General features: G+C 54.4%; 1 protein-coding gene across 1 annotated transcript in view; it reads left to right on the forward strand.

The window, feature by feature from the left end:
• Window positions 1–12,141: 12,141 nt before the first annotated feature.
• EPB41L1 (erythrocyte membrane protein band 4.1 like 1) overlaps window positions 12,142–12,864 on the forward strand; it is a 67,757-nt gene continuing 67,034 nt past the window's right edge. The window contains 1 exon segment of the mRNA XM_032705287.1: window positions 12,142–12,266. The gene's annotated coding sequence lies outside the window, so the exon portion shown is untranslated.

Here is a 12,864-nt window from a genome sequence, read left to right on the forward strand (position 1 = left end):
TTTTGCACTCGGGTTGTTAAATTTTCATGGCAATTTAGCAAGGCTGGTTGAGAGTCATTTTCCAGCTGATTAGCTGCTCCTTTGCTGCTCAGAGCCTTGTCATGGGAAAGAGCTGACCTGGGAAAGGGTGTTATCACCATCTGATAAGAGATGATAGTGTTAATTTCGGTCCTAAAGTTTTTTCTTAATAGAAATGATCAGTTCATTTTTATCCAACAATTACAGCTACAAAGAGCTCACATAGGGAACATCCACCTTCTGCCGGTGAGAGAGGAGAGGTTTACGTGGATCATGGGAACTGACACCAACAGGGTTTTGTGAAGGAACTTCTCCCTTTGGAAGATAAATCAGCACCTCACTGTTAGAAATTGGTCCATTTTCTCCCACCGAATCTCAGAATCATAGACAAGTTTGGGCTGGAAAGGACCTTAAAGGCCACCTCATTCCACACCCCTGCCATGGGCAGGGATGCCTTCCACTAGACCGGGTTGCTCCAAGCCCCTTCCAACCTGCTCTTAAACATTCCAGGGATGGGGCAGCCACAGCTTCTCTGGGCAACTTGTGCCAGGGCCTCACCACCCTCACAGGGAAAAATTTCTTCCTAATAGCCCATCTAATCCTGTCCTCTGTCAGTGATAAGCCATTCCCCCTTGTCCTTGCACTCCCTTGAAAGGCCCTTGTCCAAAGTCCCTCTCCAGCTCTCTTCTGGCACTGGAAGGTGCTCTGAAGTGTCACAGGATAGGCTGTCCCACATCTGTTTGATGGGCAAGTGTCTTGCCAGTTCCTTTGATCCAACTGTCTTTTGTCCTTGCAGGGGCAGGTGACAGGACATGGCTCTGCTCCAATGTCAGTGCGAGCTGACATTCCAGGTGGTGTTTTTAAGGATGCCTGCAAGGGGCTTTTGCCAGAAAATGTCCCTTCTGTGATATCAGGTCTCAGTGTGCATGTGCATTCCAGCCTAGGCTTGATCAACAGATCCTTGTGCAGTGTGGCTGTGTGCAGTGTGACCTGCTGAGGTGTCACCATACCTGTCCCAGGGTGTGCTCACTGCTTGTAGATACATTTTCCAGTAAAAAGGAGAGTTTTCCAGCAATAAGGAGAGTTTTCCAGCCTGCTCCATCCCTTGCAGCATGGCAAGGCACAGTCCTTGCCTCTGCAAAGCTCACCGGCTGCTTTCCACAGTGCCAGCCACTGACATTTCTCCGCTGTCTAAATCCATCAGGGTAGGACCTTTGGAGCTGGTGCATGGGACCAGCCATGGACTGGGGAAGTGAGGAGCCAGGTGGTACTGGAGGAGGGTGTCAGCCTGCCCGGTCTGTTCTCCTCTGGGTGATCTGCCAGCCCAGAAGGTCACTGCACACCACCGGGCTGGCACGGCTGCCCACAGGACACTCGGCCCTGGCACATGGGCAGGGCTGGCACTGGTGCTTCTGCAGACAAAAAAGCAGGGGCTTGAAAAAGTGTCTTATGGGCAAAACACCAAAGAGAAGGGGACAGGATGAATTCCTCAGTTCTCCCACAAGCCAGTCCAGGTTGTCTGTGCAAAGAGGAAATCACTGGCAGTTCTGTGCTGGTGCTTATGTCTGGTCCAGCGCTCATCTGGACATGTCCATGTAGGCACCTCCAGCACCAAGCCTGCAATGCTGCCCACTCATGATGGCCATTAACCATCATCTCCCTTCTGAAAAAATGAAGAACCAGTCCCTTCCTGGACAGGGCACGTGTGTTGAGGATGATGAGGCTGTAAGCCAGGATCCTTCTAGACTGAGTTACTTGCAGTACATCCCGAAGGAGGAGGTGGGGACTGACACCCCTCAAATGCTGGCTCTGCAGGGAAAGTAGGTCCCCTCAGACCCAGCTGGCCATTGGGACTGGGGATGTCCAGCTGTCTCATTGTGAAAGACAAGAGTATGTCCCCAAAAGCACCCAACTCCCACCATCATTGGCTGGTGGTCCCTGTGCCCCCGCCAGTTGCAGCAGCAGCTCTGGGCTCTGTGCCCAGTTCCAGCACCTCAGAACAGCAAGTAGCAAAGGTCTGACCCAGACATCCCTCTCCCAGACTAACTGGAATGTCACTGAGCCCAGGATCTCTGTGGCCACTACCAGCCCTTCGCCCCAGGCATCTGGGGCAGGACCAGGAATCAGGAGAGGTTCCTCCTGCACCTCGTTGCCTTGCCCAGTGCACCCTGTGCTGTGGGCACGTGGCTTCTTGGCTGTTGCCAGTAGTGCCTGTAGGGGACCAGCCAGCAGTGTGAAGCCTCTGTGGCTCCAGTCCTTCCCAGCAGATTTCTGCTTTCCTGCATGAGTCTGTGCTCAGTTTTGGGCGAGCCCTGCACTGACTGCAAGGAGTCAAACAAGACCACCCTGACAAGAGAGCTCTGGCCAGGGAGCAGACCTGGCACTGTGACAAGCTGCCCCACAGGCCTCTTCCCTCCTCCTCACTTCTGGTCCCATCAACCAGCATCAGCTGAAGCTGGCAGAGGGTCAGAGGTCTCAGCAACACAAATAAATACTCTGAAAAGAAGCCCCCACCATCAAGCCTGGTCCTGCGTTGCTGAGAGACGTTCCAGCTGGGTGTTGGACATCCCTGGCCGGGGCTGGCTCTGCACAGATCTTTATTTTCCAAATATTATTCATGACTCTGTATGTGATAAGCAATACTAAGGCTTGGATCTTGCTGTATGCTGCTTGCCAGGGCGCCTGGGCCAGGGAAATTGGCTGTGGAGGCCACTGTTGGAAGTGCTCTCTCAGCATGTGGGGGGCTGAGCCCTGGCAGCCCCATGGATGCTGCTCTCAGTGCCCTTGACTATGGGGTCGGGGGCAGCTCATGCCAGAGGCTGCAGTGGATGTTGCTCAGAGTCCAGGGAAGCAGGAATCTTGGACAAAACAGGGTTTGTTTCCCCAGCTCTGACTTCTCTCATCAGCTCAGCTGTGGGCTTGTGTTCCCACAGCTCAGTGGGGTGGCATACCCAGGAGGATGCTCCTCTTGTCCCATGACATTTGTGGGCTGGAGGCCAAAGATCCTGTGTCCTCACTGGAGCCCCACTGAGGACCTGACCACCCCCTTCTTGTGCAGCTTGTGGGACTGGGCCCCACAGAGAGAGATAACACCAGCCAGGGCTGCAGGGGAGAAAAGCTCAGCACAACCACGTCCTTCAGGGGGCTATGTGGTCAGACAGGAACAGGGTGAGCTGGAGCCTTTCCAGGGTCAACACACTGCAGGGCTACCCCCTGGATTGGGCTCAGGGATGCCCAGGATGAGGATAATAGCTGGGAGGTGATGGCACAAGGCTGTACCAACCCCACATATCAGGGACCCCATGGCTCAGAGACCCTAGGAGGGTGTAGAGCTCCCTGGTGCATCCTACCCAGCAACTTGATGGTCCTGGTGGGATGCTGGCGGACTGAGGCTGTGTGGAGGGGGCGAGGTGCAGGCAGTCCCCCTTGCCCCATGGGAAGGAGCAGAGAGCTGCTTCCAGGGTTTTGGCAGCAGGATGGTCCCAAGCTGGAGCTGGGCTCTGGTCTGGTCTGTGCACTGTCCTCCTGCCCACGGGCACAGCCAGCAGTGGGGCACAGCCAGCAGTGGGGTACAGACAGCAGTAGAGTACATCCCAGCCTATCACCGGGGATTTGGCTGCTAATCCTCTCTGGAAGAGATGGCTGTAATTTAGCAATATTGGCTCTGGCTTTTCCTATTAACTTCTCCCAGGCTGCCAGATGCTCCTGGCCAGCGCATCCAGCAGTGAGGGACTGTACTCCCACACCTTCCTGAACATCTGAAGGGGGAAAGTGGGGTGAACTGCACAGAACTGGGGAGGTGTCAGGTTAAGTGGGGTGGTGCTGGGGCTCACTTCTTGTCAGGGGTGAGACCATTTGGGAGCAAGCCCTGTGCCCCAGGGTAGGATGACTATAAGACACGAATCACTTGGAGAAAACAGCATGGGGGCATTTCTCCCAGGATTGAGAGGCAGCTGGGACTGGCAGGAGAGCAGGCATGGGGAGCGCTATCAGGAGCAGACAGGTCTGCGAGGTACAGGAGCTCTTCCTCGCCTTTGAGAAGCCACTTGTGTGGGGCCAGCCAGCTGTCAGCAACCACCTTGCCTGCTCTGGATGGAGCATGCACAGTTCCTGCTCCAAACACAAGCAGGTTCCCACCCAGCAGTGCCAGTGAAAGCAGTGATCCAGCTGGGTTTGGATCTGGCAGTTTGCAGGCTCCCTAGTGTTCCTGATGCTCCCTCCCACTGGTTGGTTGTCAGGGAGAGCCTGTCCTGTCCCGGGAGCTGCAGACCTCCAGTTTCCATCAGACATGGACCAAAGGCTGATACTCTGGAAGGCTGGAACAAAGCTGTAGGAGTTCAGCAGCTGTAGACTGCCTGGGACCCAGTGGGGAGTGAGTTAGGTGGCCCCCAGGAGAGAGACTTCCCTGTCCGGCCTGTGCCCTGCCTGTGCTTATCCTGCTTGTGCCCCTCCTGCCCCACTGATGAAGTGTGATTGTGGCTTTTGGGAAAACATGGCAGACCAGGGTCTTTTTATTCAGGAAAGGCTGGGGCACCCTCCAGCTACACTTGGGGCGCTGGGATCTGCTTCTGTCCAGTGTGGTGTCTCTGGGTCAATTTCTGGCATGTTCTCTGGGATATTTGGTAGGAGATAGGAACGACGTGAATCCCGCATCCAAATACACGAGTACCATACCAATGTCTGGACCTCAGTACGGAGTACTTAGAACCAAATGGGGCTATAGCAGAGGTTTTGCCCTCCCCATGTGCTGACCCCAGACTAGAGTCTTTTTTCATCGTCCCTGGCAAATCCTTGCAGCACAACCCTCACCCCAATGTAACTCAGCCCATGTGTTGTATCCAGGGAAAAGTTTTCCTGGATTTCCTTCATTCAGAAGACATCCCAGGAAGGCACCATCAGTAACCACAGGGTGTACTTGAATATACTGGAGGAGCCTCTGCTTGGTGTGACCTGCATCCCTTCAACTTCCCTGTCTCTCTCCATCAGCAGAGAAGGGAATTGTGCCCACCTCTTCCCCAGTATGGAACACAGGTATGAAGCACAAACTGCTGAGGACCCTTGGGAAAGAAAGCATCGTTCTTCCTACACCCATCCCAAACCTTCCCTGTATGAAACTGAGTCTCAAATGTGTCTTAAGCTCACAAACATTTACTGTCATCATGTATGAAGCTGAAAGAGGCCCAAGAAGTCTACCAGCCCACCTGGGGAGAGAACCCCCCTGGCAGCAGCAGAGTGAACTTCATCTTGTTGGGTTCATCCAGGAGATTGCCCACAGAGGTGTGTGCGAGCCACAGGCACCAGCATGGGAAGAAGCTTGTGCGTATATGAGCACTCTGTAACCAGACATGTGCAGCAAGACCTAGTAATTAGGCTGCTAATTAGAGATGAAAGATGACTGGGATGCTGCTCATACAGTGAAGGTCATTACCTTCCTTAGGCCTGTGGCCAGCTGACCATCACTCCTCAGCTGGATGTCCCCCCACAGACATGTGCCTGCTCAGCCACCAGCCCTGGGCCACATGGGAGGCGGGGGGACACTTCTCCAGGCTTGGCTCTGCAAGTTGCTGTAATTCTGCCTTTTCCACCTAATCAGATCCTTACATCATTCTTGGTTTGTTTTCTGCCATTCCAGTCTTTAGGTTTCACATTTTACTATTGTTCATTGAGTCATAGAATCACTGAGGTTGGAAAAGGCCTCCAAGTTTAAGTCCAAACATTAACCCAGCACCACCGTGGTCACCACTAAACCATGTCCCAGATGTCACATCCACACACCTTTTGAACACTTCCAGGGATGGCACTTCTGGTGCTGTGCCCAGAAGTGTTAGAAGCTGAGATTTTCACATGGTCACCTGGCTCCATGCAATGGGACACTGGGGACTGTAACCGGTCATCTCAAATCCATATCAGATGGCTTCTTTCCTTTTTTTTTTCAGGCATTCCCTTCATGCCTCTGATTCTTAATAGAAAAATCCATACAAGTTTCAAGATGCTTGCACTGAGGAGAAATAGCTTGGGCAGCTCAAAAGGTGATGCAGGACAAAGTCAGGTTCTTGGACAGAAATGACCTTTCCTGCTGGTGCAATCCCCCAGGTCAGCACTCCTGCTGCAATTAGCACTTCAGCCTCCTCTGGGGTCCCCAGAGCAGAGGGATTTGGGACAGGTAGTGCGAAGGAATATCTTTCTCACCAGGGCAGCTGAGGGATGCAGAAGCCATGGGAGGGGATGAGATGTTTTGTTCAGGGTGCTGTGACATCACTCTCATTCTTCCTGCTCCAGAGAGGTGATGTCGGCAGGATGATGACGTTGGCGAGAGGGTTAAAGGAGCAAACATCACCTCATCCACCTCCCTCTTCACACCTTGTTCTCCATCTTTCCCTGCTCTCTCTCTGGTGCCATGGTGCTCTGTTGGGGGTTCTCAGATGCTCTCAGTGGGGCAGGCTGGCATCACTCATCTTCATTCAGACCCTGCCATCTTCAAGCTGGCAGTTAATCTTGCTGTCAGAGCTGTCCCTTTAATCAGAGCATGGCAGACCTGTGCCAGGGGCTCCCCTCAGGAGAACTGTACTTTCCTGGCAGCCTCAGGATGGGAAGACACAGGATATCCCATTGCTCTGCCTGTCACACAGTCTGGGGCAGAGCTTCAGCTGTGCTGTGTTTGCAAACAGGATGGGACTGATACTCTCCAGGGGCAGGTAGCCCAGGATTGCATCCACCTGGTGGGTGCAGGAAGGAGAAGATCCAGAGGGCTCAGGACATGCACCACGGGCTCAAGCTGCTACTGGAGCAGGACCTGCCTGGCCCTTCTTCCTGCCTCTCACACACCCCAGCACAGCAGGAACCCCTCACGAGTACTGCCACTCTGCCAGTGGCAACTACCCCCATTGCTGACTGGCTGGGGAACCCCCTGCTCCCTGGATCTGCTCTGGCCACTGGAGCACCAGTGCTCTTTGCATCTCATTACAGCTCTTCTGGGTGGCATCAGGCACCCTACGTCTCACCCTGGATCTCCAGTTCCCTGGCTAGAAAGGGGGTAAATATTTCTTCCTCCCAGTCTCCCAGGGGTGCTGCAATGCTTCCCACTGCAATCCTCCTACCCCTACAAGGCAGCAGGTAGGATGTGTCCTAACTGTGACACAGGTCATTAATCTCTTTGAATAATTAAAAAAATGCATTTTCTGCCCCTTTTATCCCTGTTTTTCCACCATGTGCATAACTATCTGCAGTATCCCAACTGTCTGAAGGCCAGCAGGCACTGATGGCATTTCGGGAATAGGTCCTTGGTAACCTTTGGGAAGTAGATGATGAAGGCAGTGGGAGGCCTGCTCATCCCCCAGGACTTCAGGGGTCCAGACATGCATGCTTGATCATCAGACCTGGTGACAGTTTCTGACAACCTCTCAGTCCCAGGGACTTCTTTGAGCTTGGGAGTCTACTCAAACAGCCTGGAGGAAGATGGCACCGAGAGCTGGAAATGTTTTCTTTGGATGGAAACATTTGACTGAGCTCACCACCGTGTTCCCAGCACCCAAAACATGTGAAGGGCAGAAGGTGCCCAGGAGCTGGAGGGCGAGGAGCTGTGCTCCCTCTCCTGCAGGGTGCCAATTTCGGCAGCTCTCCTGACCCCACAGGCACCCCCATTCCTCCCTCTGGGCCCAGTTTTGCTGGGGGGGGGGAGGTGATGGAGCCGAGGAGCACACAGGGAGCGTCTCACTGATCCCAGCTGGCAGCCAGAGTCCGGAGCTGCACAAAGGGCCTTTTCATTCCCTGCATAAACAAGCGAGAGGCATGAAAGGTTGTTATCACAGAGCATCAGCACCAGCAGCAGCTCAGGCGGGGATTCCCAAAATAACCTCTTCCCAAAAGTGCAAAGATAGGCACACCCCTTTTTCCATGCTGCTAGGCTTTATGGAATAAAGGTTTTGGGTGCACCCAGCACCTTTGCAGAGTCTGAGCTCTGGCTCACAGGCAGCTCTGGAGCCCTGTGCCGGGCAGGGCCTCCTGTCCCAGTGCACACGTGCACCTTCACCTGGCATTGGCAGTGAGGAAGAACATAGCCTCACGTCAGCTTTTGATGCATCCCTGTGTCTGTCAGTCTGATGAAGAATCCTTAGCAGTGATGGTTAATAACTGGAGATGGGCTTCTCCAAGGACTGATTAACAGTTTACTTTGGGCTTGAAAGGTGGTGATCCAAGGTGCTCTTCCTCAGAGGAGGTTTCCTTTCCATAGCTGCACCCAGAAGCCGAATCCTGAGCTGCACCCCTCTTATCTATCTCCTTCAAGGAAGAGCAGGTTTCCCTGTAGAAATACATTCCAGAGGTACTACTCGAGGATTTGCTTTCCATCCCATAAAGCCAAGCAAAGTCACTGCAGAGGGGAAAACTTGCTGGAATAAAAGAGCTTGGAAGCTGTCAAGGAGATAAAATCATAGAATCCCAGAATGGTTTGGGTTGGAAAGTCCCCTACACCTTCCACTAGACTGGGTTGCTCCAAGCCTGGCCTTGGACCGTTTCAGGGATGGGGCAGCCACAACTTCTTTGGGCAACCTGTGGCAGGGCCTCACCACCCTCACAGGGAAGAATTTCTTCCTAACATCTAACCTAAACCTCTGCTCTTTTGATTTAAAACCATTTCCTCTCATCCTGTCACTATCTGCCTGTGTATAAATCTGCTCTTTCTCATTTTTATGAGCCTAAACCACTGGAAGGGGCTCTGAGGTCTCCCCATAGCCTTCTCTTCTCTAGGCTGAACACCTCCAGCATTCCCAGTCTGTCTCCAGGGCAGAGGGGCTCTAGCCCTTGGAGCATCTCCATGGGCTCGTCTGGACTCACTGCAACGGCTCCATGACATTCCTGCGCCAGGAGTCTTAGAGCTGAAGGCAGCACTGGAGGGGGGGGGTGGGGTGTCGTGTCTCACCTGAGTGGAACAGAGGGCCAAACTCCCCTCCCTCTCCCTGCTGCCTACTCCTCTTCTGATGCTGCCCAGAATGCAGTTGGCTTTCTGGACTGCCAAAAATCTGGCAAAAGCCTCATGTCCAAACCTGTCTTAACACTGAACCATAAAACATCTGCCAGCCCTTGCAATTTATGCTGGGTTCTCATTTATTTGTGTTTTCTTATGCTGTTTCAAGTTGATTCTGCTGGACAATGGGAATCTGGTCAGGACATCCTCACTTGGGTTCCAAAAACCACCTGACTCCCAAGAGAAAGAAGGTTTTCCATGGAGCTTGCCAGGGCTTACAGCTTCCTCCATTCACATTGCTGTTGCATAAGGCTCAAAGGTTTCCCCTGTGCACCACTGGGCACCAAAGGTCCCCAGTGTCTGATGGACAGGCAGAGGGTCAGTTCCACCCAGCTGCGTGACAGCTGCTTTTGGGGTTTAAAACAACTGGTTTTTCTGGAAATGTATTTGATATAGCTGGAAAAAAATAACTGAACAAATGGCAGCTCCTTTAAATTTCTTTAAAATTTCAGTTAAGCTCTTGAAAACCTTTTAAAGTTTATACTTCTTCAGTGTTTTCTGAGGGGAAAACCCAATTCTTTCTGTCCCCTCCCCACCACTCCATCTGCCATGTGTGACTAGAGCAGGTATCTCCATTGCTCCCATGACAGCAGCAAGAATTTGACAGGGATGCAGGAAAAGTCATTTTTTGTTATTGAATAGCCGAGAGGGAGTCCAGCACAGCTGGGGTGACCAATAGCTCACAGGGGATTATTTTGCCACTGAAGCTCTTTCCCTCATCTCAGGGGACTGAGGGCTGTGCAGCCAGGTGTGGGCATGGATTGCATTTTCCATGTCTTCATGACGGTTGGAGAGTTTCAGGCTTTTGCTTGGTGCTAACAGGAAGACAGTTCAGGCTGGGCTGTTTGCACCAGTGCAAGAAGAGAGTGAAGGATTCACTGAGGAAATACGTTCTATGTGTTCTTCTTCCAGCTCCCTGGTTTCCCAAGGGGAATGTTCTGTGTGGTGGGCAGCAATACCAAGGATATCTGTGCTCAGAACTCTGCCAATGTTGTCATCCACTGACTTATGTGATCTAAATTCACTTAAAATGGAATTTAACATTTACATTTCCTAGATTTTCCTTTGGAGAATGACAGAACCTCCTGAGCAGCCATCACTATTTTCCCTTTGAAGGCCTGAAAGATGAACACAGACACTCACAGCACCCTGCACACACCTACAGTTGTAATTGTTTTTTCAACAATACGGTGCAGCTTTTCTCCTGTATAAGTTCCCTATAAATTCAGTGTAGCGTGATACACCAGTGATGTCCTGTGCAGCACATGATGTCCCTTGCAGCACAGTCACCTCTGCAGCAGGTAAAGCACCTCTTCAGCATTGCCCCTTAAAGATCCACAGCAGTGAAGGGCCAGAGGGGAAAGCCATGCCTGCATGAGGGATCCCAGCAGACAGCTAAAATATCATTTATTTGTAAATGAATGCCCTCCCTCAAGTTGGCTCCCATGCAGCGGGGTGGGTTTTTTTCCAAGAGGTTCCTGCTATTTACCCAACTTTCCAGCTGGGCTTCTCCGCAGCACAAAGCGGCAGGACCTGCCTGAGTTTGTACAGTGAGTCAACAGCTCAGTAGGGGATTAGAGCCCACAATCCTGCTGGCATCGCTGCCTTGCCTCGAACCAATGGACCATGCAGCCTCATTTTCTTCCTGGTACTCTCCGCTGGTATGTGGTTTGTCAGGAAAAAAGCCTCAGTGTGGCTGATAAAGGAGGCACTTTCTAACGCAGTAAAACAAGGCCCGCCTCGTTCCAGTACTTCATCCCAGCTGTGGTGGTGAGGGGTCAGGCTCTCTGTGTGAGCGGGAATGGCATGTTTCCCAAAGGCCAGTGGGGAGGAGGCTGAGGAGCAGCACCCAGAGGCAGCAGGCACAGAGCCCTGGCACCCACTGCTACCAGACAAGCAACTGCATACTGACACACTGACAAGCCACCCCAGGCCAACCTGGCTTGCAGAGAACAAGCAGAGGCAGCCAGGTTGGAGCTTCCCTGCTGGGAAGAGTCCCCTGGCCTCCTCTGTGCTGCTGGAGACCTGCTTTTCCTGGAGTCCTACACAATGCTGCAGCCTTCCAGCCTCAGAGGACCAAGACAGTCACTGAGGGCAGATGTGCCACCAGGTAACAAAGCAAAGCCAAGACTCGGCAGGGCAGTCCAGGGCATAATGTGCTGCTGGGAGCCCTGCATGGTGCACAAGTGCAGAGGGCACTGGGTACTGAGCTGGAACTTGCCACAGGGTACTGAGCTGGAACTTGCCACAGGCTCTGGGGATGAGGAAACCAGACTCATTCCTCCTGTTACATCCATGCAGAGTGGCCACTGCATCCCTGCTGTGCATTTGGTGCATTCCTGTGTACCCAGCACATCGCTGCAGCCAGTACATCCCTGTTGTATGTCCAGTCCGTCCCTCACCCACTGCTTCCTTGCTGTGCATCCAGTGCATCTCTACTGTGCATTCAGTGCACTCTGCACCCCGTGCATCCATTCTGTGCAACAGTGCATCCCTGCATCCAGTGCATCTACGCTGTGCATCCAGTGTGCCCATGCACCCCGTGTATCCGTGCTGTGAGTGCCCAACAGCCCCCCTGCTCCATCTGCATCTCCTGGGGGGCGCTGCTCGCCCTGACAACCCCAAAATGCACAAGTCCAGTGAGTCAATGATGTGAAGATCTCCAAGGCCTGGCTTATGGGTGTGCCCCCCAAACAGGCTGTGCACAGCAAGTGGGCTTCCCGGGATGCTCCGGGAAGGACCAGGAGCCCCTGGGAGCTGGAGAACTCGTCGCATGTCCTGCGCCCGGGGCCCGGGGGTGAGGGCGGAGGTGGCAGAAGGAGGCTCTGCAAGGATGGGGGGTCTGGGAGGACACTCAAGGTGTCTCTGTGGGACCCTATCCGTGGGCGGGGGATCACTCGAGACGTCCCTGGGAACTGCCTCGGTGGCCCCCAGTGCTTCGGGGGCGGACAGTGCCCGACACAGCCCCGCACTTCAGCCCCCGCAGCCCCCGCAGCTCCACTGCGGCCCGAGGGCGGCTCCGGTGCGGCGGGGGCGGGGCGTTCCCGCCCCCTCCGCGGCGGCGCGTCCCGCCCCGCCCCGCGCTGCGCCGCTCCCGCCGCACGGCGGGCAGGAGCGGGCAGGGCGGGCAGGCAGCAGGCAGGGCGGGCAGGGTTGTGGGCAGCGGCCGCTGTGGCGTGGGGCCTCGCCCGGTAGACGGCGGCGGAACGGAGCGGGCAGAGCAGAGGTGAGCCGGAGGAGTGCGGGGGGCGCGGGGGTACGGGGCTGGGCAGCCCCAGGTGCGGTGCTGTGCCTGCGGGGGAGAGGCGGGCAGGTTGCGGGCAGGGCTGCAGCCCTACCGCCGGGAAAGCTGTTCCGAGCCGGGCCTCCCCTTCCCGGCACCGGCGCATTCCGCACCGTGTCCTGCCGGGATGCTCCCGCCGGGGCGCGGCTCCAACGGGGGTCCGATGGCATAGGGTGTGGGTAGGACCGCGCTTCCACCCTCCAAGGAGCAGAGCGGAGTGCGGGGAAGCAGCAGAGGCAGCCGGGTCCTTAGGGCAGGATGAGCCGGCCCCGGGGATCCGTAGCCCCGAGCTGCTGTAACACACTGAACTGCCGGCCCGTGATTTGAGGGAGATGATTTACATTAGAGGGAGAATTGGAGAGAGCCAGGAACAACTTGGAATGGGTCCTCGCATATTTCTGTAGTTATTTTTGGAGTACTGTCATATGGCAGGAGGTGGGCTCTAGAGGTATCCTTGAGCTCAGCATTTTCTCCATAGGCTGGTTACCCGGGAGATCGTACTAGAAGACCTGCGTGGCCCTTTCCCCATCAGTGGTTCCTG

Source organism: Chiroxiphia lanceolata, chromosome 17 (genome assembly GCF_009829145.1).
Source record: "Chiroxiphia lanceolata isolate bChiLan1 chromosome 17, bChiLan1.pri, whole genome shotgun sequence".
In the NCBI taxonomy this organism is placed as follows: domain Eukaryota; kingdom Metazoa; phylum Chordata; class Aves; order Passeriformes; family Pipridae; genus Chiroxiphia; species Chiroxiphia lanceolata.